The 10,963-nt window shown below is 39.5% G+C and overlaps 1 pseudogene; it reads left to right on the forward strand.

The window, feature by feature from the left end:
- LOC101982463 overlaps positions 1-10,550 on the forward strand; it is a 25,614-nt pseudogene extending 15,064 nt beyond the window's left edge.
- The last annotated feature ends 413 nt before the right edge of the window (positions 10,551-10,963 follow it).

The following is a 10,963-nucleotide window of genomic DNA, read 5'->3' on the forward strand; positions in this document are numbered from 1 at the left end:
CGGTTGTCCTCTGTGTCCACTCTGACGGTTGTCCTCTGTGTCCACTCTGACGGTTGTCCTCTGTGCTGTGAAGAAGATGTCTATCTTGTCTCTGTCCCACTTGTGTGTGGTGATATTTTGTTTGTGATCTAACAAATAAAGCTTGACTGAAGATCAGAGTGCAGAGCTAAACCACTAATTAACCACAGAGGTGAAGGAATGGTGGAACACACTTTTGATCCCAGCACTCGGGAAGCAGAGGCAGGCAGATCTCTGTGAGTTCAAGGCCACCCTGGGCTACTTGAGACTGAACCAGTCTGCAAGAGAAACATCTCACACCTTTGCTCCCAGCACTAGGGAGGTGGAAACAAAAGTGGTATGACTGGGTGTTGAGAGAGAAATATAAAGCAGGAGCAGACAGGAGCTCACAGCATTCAGTCTTAGCATTAAGGGAAGTCAGAACTCTAGTGGCTGGCTGCTCTGTTTCTCTGATCTTTCAGCTTTCACCTCTAATATCTGACTCTCGGTTTTTATTTAATAAGACTAATTAAAGTTGTGTTACACTTGTGTATTTCAGCTTTTGCTGCTTGAGTCTTTGTGTTATATACAACAACTTCCTGTCAAGACCAGTGTCAATGTTTTCAGATGTATTGCATGTTGAGTCCCTGTTGAATCCGTTTTGTGTGTGTATGTTGTGAGATAGTGTCTATTTTCATTCTTTTTATAAATAATACATGATTCAAAAGAGAAGACATATATTTGAAAGCCTGAAAATATCCACAGGAAGAATCAGTAAATGGGAATGTGGACATACATGGACAGAGTGAGGAAATAGCCTGAGAGCTGATTAATCTAAAAATACTCTCAATTCCTAGTAAGGACTGGGAATATTCATTGGGATTTTCTTCTTCTAAATGTGCAACTCAGCCGGGCGGTGGTGGCGCATGCCTTTAATCCCAGCACTCGGGAGGCAGAGGCAGGCAGATCTCTGTGAGTTCGAGACCAGCCTGGTGACAGGCTCCAAAACCACAGAAAAACCCTGTCTCGAAAAAAAAAAAAAATGAACTTCTCTGTTGTCCTGTGTCCTGCATGGAAGGAGTTGTGGCCTTCTTCCAAGCCAGCCTTCACAGAGAAAAAAACAGCCTTGTTCTAAGCTCACAATCACTCAACAGAGCCATCCAACTAAGCAGTGACCACAGACAATCCTGATAGGTCTGACTGTTCCTTGATGTGTTCTGAATTTGTATTCTCAGTCCTTTATTGATACATCTACCTTTTAGATGAATCATCATGATTGACAGGTATCGCAGGCTCCAACGCAATCTAATTTTACAGTGCTATTTCCTTGATTTTTAGCTGAGACCATGAGGCAGTTCTTTCCATCACTTTTTTAAAAATATTTATTTATTTATTATGTATGCAATATTCTGTCTGTGTGTATACCTGCAGGCTAGAAGAGGGCACCAGACCCCATTATAGATGGTTGGAGCCACCATGGGTTTGCTGGGAATTGAACTCAGGACCTTTGGAAGAGCAGGCAATGCTCTTAACGTCTGAGCCATCTCTCCAGCCCCCTTTCCATCACTTTTATAATTTATATATGTTCCTGCAAGACTTTGAGTTGATAATTTCCCTAAACTTCTCTGCTTTTACATTGTGATCATGTTCAGAAGTGGATTTGATAACTAACTATGCTTAGGAAGAGGGAGAATTCTACATGAACATGTCCAGACTTTCTAAGGAAAATCCCACGGAGTAAGATATGCTAGCTAACAATAGTGCTCACAGAGGTATTCGTCCTTGCTCCATTTCTCTCTGAGTATTCAGCTTATTGTGAAGACTACACTTTTTATTGTTAAATTTTCATGAGATTGAAATGGATTTCACGAGAAAACTCCTAAAGCAATGAAGCATCATCCAGCCATCTGGCCTTCTGGTGGGAAAAGGACCTATCATCTTGTTTGTGGTGTGATTCATGCTTTTCTCTCCTGGTTGCTTGAGTCCCTGGTGGACCAGCCTCCCAGAAGCACCAGGGCATGCGAGAAAATGCAAGAATATAGGAAACGCTAGGCTTTTCTGTCTGAAGGGTAATAAGGAAAAACACACATATTCGGGTGATAACTTCATCTTGAAAAGTCCTCTCTGAAAATGTGTCTTCACACAGCTATAATGTCCATACACCTATACATCTCATCTATAGAGTTCTCTCTTATCCACACATCTCTCCTCAACAGGTAACTCTCGCCTCTCCCCATGCCTCTCTTTTACATCTCTCCACAGAACAAACCCTGGAGAATATATGAATTACGTTTTCAGGATCACATACTGTAAGCAGCAAAACAGAGACAAGAGAAATCACACAGTTTCTCTCAGGATGTCACACTGAGTGGCTGGAAGTGAGTAATCAATGCAGGGAGGCATATAACCTGAGAAACATCATAGATATTGACATTGAAATTCAGGACCTAAACAATAAACGGTTAGCTAGGAATGTATTTGAGCTATTGGCCAAACAGTGTTGTAATGAATATGGTTTCTGTGTGATTGTGAATGAGTAGTCTCCGTTTGCACTTTCCTGCTCCAACAGTAGTTAAGATTAGCGATGTGGAGTCATGTAATCATTTTGAGACGTTCTATAAGTGTCCTGATTGGCCATTTCTTGGGGTTCACAGACTAGAGCATTCAGCAATCTGGATAATGGACTGATCTTATCATGAAGCCAAATTAGTTACATTAGTTCAACCAATATAGAAGATCTGGGAAAATTCTGTGGCCCTGCTTAACAGGACTGTTATTTTCCTGTTTAAGACGAATAGCCTCAGATAAAAAGATGTTGAGTAATCCTTGGTTTGCTCTGATACAAATTGCTAGTCTCTGGAAAACATGACCATAAATTCTGTTTTAACTTTGAGATTATGACTGCATCATGCCCACAATCTCTTTCCTGTCTATGAGCACTACCATTAGCTGCCCATTGTTTTCTAACCCATGGCCTGTTTTTCTTTAACAATAGTTACACAGTAATAACAGTTAATATTTGAATGTAACCTGTGTTTGGCTGCAGGACTTCTCAGCTGTGAAGCAAAGATTTGAGTGCACTACACAGTCAGTGTGTATTGCTTTGGAAGAGGAACAGAAAGTGCTCTAGGAGACTGGAAGAATTTCTACTAAAATACATATTTCCCCGGTTAACCTGTCTGCCCTTATGTTGGAAGGGTGGAGCTGGGAAGACTCTGCTGTCTGTGTCATTTGATCTCTGGTTACCCACTAGGGGAGCTGCTATTGTTCTGAGTCCCAGCTGGGTGGCTAATGTGGGAGCCTGGGAAGGCTTAGCAATTAGGAGTACCAGAGGGAGGGAGGTTTCAAGTTCTTTCCTAGATGCTCCTCTGGTTCTGCTGTGAGGGAGACCACAAGCCATGATAGAGTGAGTGTGAGGATCTCTGACACTCAGACCAAGAGGAGCAGTTCTGCTGAGCTGTCAGAGCTTGTGTGACTTGGATAGACCATGAGCCAGACTGTGGTTCCAATGATCCATGTGATGACCTGGGCAGTAGCCCTTCTTCACTGAGACTTCCTGGGTGTAGACTCTGTAGGGAGGGGAAGACTGCTTCACTGGCTATGGAAGGCTGTATGTGTCCAGTGTGTATACACATGCATTGCTTTAGTGGGAGGCAGGAAGATAGATTGGAAAGCTGAAGGTCTGGTTTCTTGGAGTTCTGAACATTGCACTCCACTTTCAGATTTGTCTTACAAGTATTACAAATAACTTAGAAACTGTTAGAAAGAAGTGTTGGGAATTATCCTTCAGTGATATGTGATTAGAATGCTTTAAAATTTCTAATACCAGTCTTGACTTGATTCAGGGAAGTTCAGTGCTGGATGTAGGAGATACATTTTAAGGTCATCATTTGATAAGAGGCAGAGCTACCCTGATACATACAAGTAGCAAAGCTCAACTTCTTAATTGGTTGTAAAGTGTAGCTGCACATCAACAATCAGTCATTATGTTATCTAACATTTTGTGATTAGCAGAAATGCTGGCTTTCTAGCAGTGTTTACAGAAAGAGTTGTGTCATACATAAATGCTTTGGTAGGGACTTAGGTTTGCCTTAATTTTCTTAATATTAGCACGCTGGGGCATTCTCCAATAGCACAGTGATGATAAGAACATTTTTAAATCTTGAAATATATTTTCCTATCCTTTGTGTAACTTCTGGTTACCTAAGAATACCAGCAGTCCTCATTAGGAATTACAGAGTCGAATTATTTTCTATAGCTTTGACTAGTCAGAATATATTTTTACAAATTGAGGCCAGGAATGGGTGCAAGGACTAAATCATTTGCCAGCTAGCAATAATTGGCCGTTTTTTTTTATATATATATTTATGACCTATCCAGATAGCTCAGTATGCCCTTGTGAACTAGACTTCTATTTCTGGGAATGTATATCTTAAAATTCGTTAGCAAGATATCTGGTCTTAATTTAAAGTTACTTTGAAGTATTAAATCAGCTAATGATATACAGTTGTCTTAGAGCTTGGGTTTGCAACTATTTTCTTCTTTCAGCATAAGCTATGATATAAAACAGCTCTCAGGTATGACTCACAGGCCTTGTATATAACAACAGGCATAGCTTTGAAAATTATCCTAGTTTTATTTCTATTCATAAAAATTATGCAACTTAAGAAGACATCGCTGTCCCAACCATAACACAGATATACATGTGCCCAGTAGTTGGAATACATTTATGAGATAAACACACAGGCAGTGAGGGAATTTCCATACCATATTCATAGTAGCAGCAGAAGCAAAATACATTCTGGAAACTGCATTCTTGTAAGCCTTGCTTGAATGAGACATATCCATCAGAGAGATAATCCTTTGGTGGACTGACACCTGAACTTCAATTACCATCAGCTGCACCTCTGATGAAGTTTTTGTTGTCAGCACTCCATGATTGCGACCTCAGTTTCTCTGAGTCCCTGTGAACCCCATTTAGTTGACTTTGTGGGCCTTGTTCTCTGGGTTTTCTAAACCCCTCTGGATTCTACAATTCTCACCCCCTCATTCTGCAGGATTTCTAGAGTACAACTAATGTTTAGGTAGGGATCTCTGCATATGCTTCCATCAGTTGCAAAAAGAAAACTCTGATGACAATTGGACCAGGCACCAGTCACTGATTATAGGAGAATATAATTATGAATCATTTCATTGATTTTTTTTTTCTTGGTCAGATGTATTTGGTTTTACATTAGTTCTCTAAGCCATCCAAGTTCTGGTTCCTAGCCATCCAGGCAATGTCTTTACTTCTTCTTCCATGGTTTGCTGTGTAGCTGGGTGGGTAGCCCATGGCGCCCTCTCCTTTTCTTACTCCCCTTTCTTATTTTTCTTTTCTCCCAGATTTTTCCTCCCATTTCTTCTCTCTGCCTACCAGACCTGCCTATCATTTCACATCAAGGTTTTGTCCATTCAGCTATTTATTAGACCAATAACATATTTTATACAGGCAAAGTTTCACAGCTTCACAGAGTTAAACAAATGCAACACAGAAGAATAGAATACATCTTTGCATGAGTAAAGCAAATGTTCCACAGTGTAAACAAATATAGCACATCTTATAATAATATTCCACAACAGCCTGGGTTGCAATTTGAGACCATATTTAGATACCTAAGCTGTGAGACATCTTCCATGGAGAAGTGGCTACATATAGGGGGTAGAAGTAACCAAAGAGAGAGATGTATGAGAAGTTACAGGAATAGGGCCATCTAAGCCCTTTCAACCTGAAGCCCCATGCATCGGAAACAGAGCTACAGGATTTGATGTTTGTCCTGCTGTGCTTCAGTCTTTGCTTGATCCAATCGTCCCTCACTGTCTCCATTTCTGTTTTTTGGTATATGAATGGTATTCTGTGCCATTGTAGGTTGGAAAGATGTAACTTGTTTTCTGAAATTACAAGATATCACTGTCTGAAGAGACTTTGGATGTTTGAACAGTGTATAGACTGTTGCAGACTATGAAGATCACTGAAATGACTCAGTGCATATTCTTCATGGATGACCATGAGCCTATAGTGACTTGGGTCAGAATGTAACTGATCGATTGATTGTAAAACCTACCCGATAGGATGATGTATTTGAACATGTATCTCTCCTTGGTGACTTTCTTTTGATTGCTTGTGAAGCCTTTAGTAAGAGGAGCCTTTCTGGATAAAATTCATCATTGGGGGTTTGATAGGAGTCACTGTAGTCTCAACCCATTTCCTGTTTTTTGTGTCGACTGGGTTGTTGTTGTGATAAGAGCAGCGGGGCTGCATCCCAGGCACCCGGCCGCCCCAAAATAATTACATGGAAACTGTATTCTTTTAAATACTGCTTGGCCCATTAATTCCAGCCTCTTATTGGCTAGCTCTTACATATTGATCTAACCCATTTCTAATATTCTGTGTAGCACTACGAGCTGGCTTATCAGGAAAGATCTTAACCTGCGTCTGTCTGGAGTGGGAGAATCATGGCAACTCACTGACTCGGCTTCTTTCTCCCAGCATTCTGTTCTTTCTACTCCACCTACCTAATTTTCTGTCCTATCAGGCCAAGCAGTTTTCTTTATTAGTTAACCAATGAAAGCAAAAGATAAGATACAAGACCCACCTCCATCAGGTTTGGTTAAAACTAATCAGCCAGCTTCCTGCTTTTGTTATCACGCCTTTACCACCATTATAGACTCTCTCTCTAAGTCACATAAGATACAGTACAAGCAATGCTGTTCAGTGCTAGGACACTTTGGTAACTTGTTGTTTTAATTTCTTGGTTTGTTTGTTTGGTTTTAAAGACTAGGTTTGTCTGTGTAGCCCTGGCTATCCTGAAAGTAGCTCTGTACACTAGGCTGGTCTCTAACTCAGAGCTCCCCCTGACTCTGGCTCCCAAGTCCTGGGATTAAAGGTGGGGCAACATTCTTGGGATTTTTGTTTTTATGTCATTGGGTGATGAACCTGGAATGTAGGTTTTTGTACATGTCAAGCACATACTGTTGTACTCAGCTTCACTCCTTATCTTGAATTTTATAATTTGTAGAGGGTATCATTCTGTTTTCCAAGATGGTATGTATTCATGCCATTAATACTGGCTGAGCCTTCTGAGTCATTGGATTACAGGTGTATTACCTTCTTCCTGCCTGTTATGTTTGTTTTGAATTTTTAATGAATATGAGTATTTTACCTGTATGTCTGGATATGCATCACATGGGTACCTTGTCCTCATAGTGATCAAAAGATAGTCTCAGCAACTCTAAACTGGAAATAATGGATAGTTGTGATCCCCCATATAAGTACTGACAATTGAGGCCACTTGTATGCAAGACCAACAAGAGTTCTTTACTACTGAGCCATTTCTCCTGCTCTGTGTTGATTAGCTATAGACAACATTTATATTCTTAACTCTTTGTAGAAGCTTCAGTAAACACCTCTGAGTTCTTTCTATCTTTTTTTTTGTTTGACTGATTTTTGCATGGGAAACAGGGTCTTAATATGTACTTCTAGCTATCTTGGTCCTGACTGCGTAATCCAGGCTGGCATTCAACTCAGAGGCAGGTAATACTTGCCTCTGCCTTCTGAGTGCTAGGGTTAAAGGCATAAGTCAATATAACCAGTTTATCCATCTTATTTTTCTTTTTTATAGTTAGTTTTTCATACAGTTTCTTTTACATGTATTCTGTACTGTTGATCTGTTTACTTTTCTCTTTGTGTTTGTTAATAGATATTTCTCTTCCAAGGTGATATCCCATTTAAGGGTACAGAAATGACAGAGGTGACCCTCCAGTTTACTTCTAAAGTGACTTGGTAATTGCATTATAATATCTATGTCATGGAATTAGTGTTGGGAGCACCAGAATTATATGACTATACTGTTAAAAAATATTCATTTACAATGTTGTCAGTATCATACTTTCTGTTGTAAACATGTATGGAATGTTTTAGAATGCTGTGACCTATGATGATGTGCATGTCAACTTCACTTGGGAAGAATGGAGTTTGCTGGATCCTTCCCAGAAGAATCTCTACAAAGACGTGATGCTGGAGACCTACAGAAACCTCAGTACTATTGGTAAGTCTGCATTTTTCTTCATGTTTTAAAATAAGGGGACAACTATTCCTTGGTTATTGATGCTCTGACTGAGAAAAAAGCAGAATGAGGTAAATAAATCAGGCATGGTTCTATTGTTTACTGAAGATAGTAACATAAATTTTACACAATAATATAACATACATTTTTGGTGCTGTATTTCAGGATACAGTTGGGAAGACCATAATAATGAAGAACATTGTCAAAGTTCAAGAAAACATTCAAGGTAATTTTCATGTGCAAGCTGATACAAAATGTGTATCTGAAGAAACTGCATATCCTGAAAGTTTTAAACAAAAGCAGCAATGTAAATAAGCACAGTTTAAAGTGCATTAATGATCATTAAATTCTCACACAACAGATGTCCTAGTTCACTTGGCAAATGTAGTGTGACTCGCAGCATAGGAAAATTCGTGAATGCAGTAAGGGTGGTAAAGCTCTCAGTTTTTCAGTTCTCTTCAAATATGTGAAAAATCTCATATAAGAAAATGCTATAATTGTAAACTATGTAAGAAAGGATCTTACCATCACAGGTGTCTTAAAGAGGCAAAACAACCCTTAATGAAGAACAACGTGAGTAATAAAACTTTAAGATCTGCCTCCTCTTTACAATTGGACCAAATTGTAAAATTAATTCATACAGATATAACTATTGAACAGTGTATTAAATGTGTTAAAGTGTTTACCTGTGCCAATTATTCTTGCAGGCTTGAAAGAAGTCAAACTGGAGAAAAACCTTCTGTATATACTAAATATGTTAAAGCCTTTGCCTATGACAGTCATTTTCAATGGAATGAAAGAGCATATACTGGAAAGAAACCCTCTGAGTGTAATCAGTGTGGTAAAGGCTTTGTAGATCTCAGTACTCTCCAAAGACATAAAAGAATACATACTGGAGAGAAACCCTATGCATGTGACCAGTGTGGTAAAGCCTTTGCACGTTACAGTAATCTTCTAATGCATAAAAGAACACATACTGGAGAGAAACCATATAAATGCGATCAGTGTGGTAAAGCCTTTGCACGATACAGTCATCTTCTAATGCATGAAAGAATACATACTGGAGAGAAACCCTATGAATGTACTCAATGTGGTACAGCCTTTACATTTCACAGTTCTCTTCAACGACATGAAAGAACACATACTGGAGAGAAACCCTATGGATGTATTCAATGTGGTAAAGCATTTTCACAACTCAGTAATCTTCAAATGCATGAAAGAACACACACTGGAGAGAAACCTTATGAATGTAACCAGTGTGGTAAGGCTTTTGCTCATCTTGGTCATCTTCAACGGCATGAAAGAATACATACTGGAGAGAAACCCTATGAATGTATTCAGTGTGGTAAAGCCTTTGCACATCTCAATACTCTTCAAATGCATAAAAGAGCCCATACTGGAGAGAAACCCTATGAATGTGATCAGTGTGGGAAAGCCTTCGCACAGCATAGTCAACTTCTACTGCATAAAAGAACACATACTGGAGAGAAACCCTATGAATGTAATCTATGTGGTAAATCCTATGCACATCTTAGTAGTCTTCAAATGCATGAAAGAACACATACTGGAGAGAAACCCTATGAATGTAATCAGTGTGGTAAAGCTTTTACAAGTCAGAGTTATTTCCGAATACATATAAGGACACATTCTGGAGAAAAACCCTATGAATGTAATCAATGTGGTAAAGCCTTTGCATGTCACAAAAGTCTTCAAAGGCATGAAAGAACACATACTGGTGAGAAACCCTATGAATGTATTCAGTGTGGGAAAGCCTTTGCACATCTCAGTACTCTTCAGATACATAAAAGAGCACATACGGGAGAGAAACCCTATGAATGTAATCAGTGTGGTAAAGCCTTCGCACGTCCCAGTCATCTTCAAATGCATGACAGAACACATACGGGAGAGAAACCCTATGAATGTAATCAGTGTGGGAAAGCCTTTGCACAGCACGGTCATCTTCAAATGCATAAAAGAACCCATACTGGAGAGAAACCCTATAAATGTAACCAGTGTGGTAAAGCCTTTGCATGTATCAGTAGTCTTCAAAATCACGAGAAAAAATCATACTGCAGAGAAACCATATAAATGTTGTCAATGTGGTAAAGTTTTGCACTTTATTCAGGAGTAAAAGTTTTTGTGTGCAATCAATCGGTTAAAGCCTTTGCATATTGCAGTAATCATATGAAAAAAACTAATACTGAAAATCTTGTTGCTATAAAGTATTTGGTAAGATCTTCAGCCAACTCATGTATATTCAGTTACATAGGAGTATTCTGGAAACGAGACTTTGACAGTGTCACCAACCTATTCAAGCATTATTATGTCTGTCTCTATTTTGTTTGCCAACTCCATGGAACAGAAGCCCTATGAGTTTAAATGGGTAACTGTAGCAATATTTTGTTTATGATCTAACAAATAAAACTTGCCTGAAGATCAGGGTGCAAAACTAGCCACATTAGTTAGCCATAGAGGCCAGGCAGTGGTGGTGTATATGTTTAATCCCAGACAGAGGCAGATGGATCTCTGTTTGCTCAAAGCCATCCTGAGCTACATGAAATTGATCCAGTCTAAAAGAAAAACAAAGCTCACACAAAGGTAATCTCAGCATTTGGGATTCCACACTAGGGAGTTGAAGACAGGAGTGATATGATTGGGCAGAGAGAGGAATATAAGGTGGGAGGAGACAGGAGCTCAGTGGAGTCTGAGGTGCATTGCAGTCAGGACAAGATCACCGCTTCCATCTGAGCATTGCTAGAGGTGAGAACTCTCTGGTGGTGGCAGCTGTGCTTTTGTCATCTTCAGCTTTACCCCAGTATCTGTCTCTGGGTTTTTATTAATAATGACTAGAATTTGTGTTAAAC

Source organism: Microtus ochrogaster, unplaced genomic scaffold, assembly GCF_000317375.1.
Source record: "Microtus ochrogaster isolate Prairie Vole_2 unplaced genomic scaffold, MicOch1.0 UNK72, whole genome shotgun sequence".
Lineage (NCBI taxonomy): Eukaryota > Metazoa > Chordata > Mammalia > Rodentia > Cricetidae > Microtus > Microtus ochrogaster.